The sequence below is a fragment of the Cariama cristata genome, unplaced genomic scaffold, assembly GCF_000690535.1.
Source record: "Cariama cristata isolate BGI_N322 unplaced genomic scaffold, ASM69053v1 scaffold38541, whole genome shotgun sequence".
Classification (NCBI taxonomy): Eukaryota; Metazoa; Chordata; class Aves; order Cariamiformes; family Cariamidae; genus Cariama; species Cariama cristata.
In genome coordinates this window covers 1,333-3,087 of record NW_009599406.1, presented here as the reverse complement: position 1 = coordinate 3,087, position 1,755 = coordinate 1,333, and positions in this window count along the sequence as shown.

Below are 1,755 nucleotides of genomic sequence, written 5' to 3'. Positions count from 1 at the left end.
TTCCTGCTGGGAAGTTGCCTTGTCCACCGCTGGGCCCATTGTGTGGAAATGGCACCTGCTGTGGAGGGGACTGTACGGGAGGAAACCCCTGTGGGAAGCCCAGGCGTCCTTGAGGTACCATTGGAGACTCCTGGGAACCGTGCCCCATCATCGGGTTGTGTGACATCAGGCCAGGTCCCACAGGGACCCCATGAGGAGGTATATTGGGTCCCATAGCATTTGGAGAGGGCATCTGGTTGTTATGGGAAAGAGGCTGGGTCATTCCCATTGGGCTAAGGGTTGGCATTGGACCCACTGGGTTTGGACCTGAAATTCGAGGATTCTGAGAATTAATGCCCATTCCTAGGGAAGAAATAAGGAATCACATTTAGATAACAGCCAGTAATAATCAATCGAGCTATCAGAGAGCTTTCTGCAAGGTTACCAAGTCCGCACATACACACAAAAAAAGTTAGTGCTAGTAAAAAAACCATCAGTAGTGGCTCTGGCAAACGTTCCTTTAAGCAGAAAATGGATGCCACCCGCACAGCTGGCTCCCTACGTTTGTCACTCCACTGTCAAAAAGTGACTAAAGCCTGCTCTGTAAGTAGGGTCTCAGTCCAACCCATACCTTTATTACTTCCCTGCCAGTCTAGATGACACAGGCAATAACAAACATGTCTGTTACAGATTATCAGCATATGGACACTTGTCCACTGGGAAGTGACTGAATCTCCTCTCAAAACTCAAGAAATGATAAATCAGGTAACCTTCATAAGACTAGGAGGTGGCGATCAATGAGGTTAATGAGCTATCATCATGAACTTATTCAATTAGCCAGCTTCCCCAGGTAGATTCAGCCACTCTGATCATTACTGCATGAAACAGACAGCAAACTACAGGTAAACTCATCAATAATTCATTACCAATTGCCACTCTCATGAAACATCCACTCACCCCCTCTTTCAACTACGTTAATTCAATTGAGTCGTGGGGCTACAGCCTACTTTTGTATTAAATATGTACCCACGAACATTAAGTAATCAGCAGGGATTGGATTTCTCATATAAACATGCTCACCCACGAGACAGCCCAAAAGGACAACGTTTTATTTTACTTTTCCTTTAACTCTCCCAGGTAGGGATGAGGACAGTTTCCCTCAGTCCTGGCTCAGGTACCTGCCATTACACATTCCCTATATGAAAAGATGTACATTTTGAGAAAGCGCTTTAACACTCTCTTCTGTAAGAAAGGCAATCCACAAAACCCAGGAAAAGACCAGATGATTCATTGTCAAAAAAACAAAACAAAACAAAACCAAAAAAAACCCCACGTGAAGCCTCTATGACACTGCCTTAGGACAGGGGAACAATGGTTTCCTCTGGATAACACATTATAGGTCTGACCCTTATTCCCATGAGCAGCCTTCACTCACAGAAGTAATTCCAGTCTGCCTGAGTGGAAATCTCTCCCATACATAAGGGTTTTCCAGATTAGACAGTTTCTGAAGAACAGACACTTTCTGGACAGAAAAAAAAAAAAGTAGTTGCAAGGAAGATTTCTGTCTTCCCATTTCAGAGAATTGCAACTGCCTTTCTCAAAAACAACCCATGGCTATACATTATTCATTTGGTTCCCCCCCCCCCCTCACCATCTTCATTTGATGGGGTTTCCATAAAAATGAGGCTAACCACATTGCCTGATAGCTTCAGCTTACATTTGAGTTTCTTACCTGGTACGCTGTTCATAGGTGGCAAGTTTGGGGAGCGTGCTGGA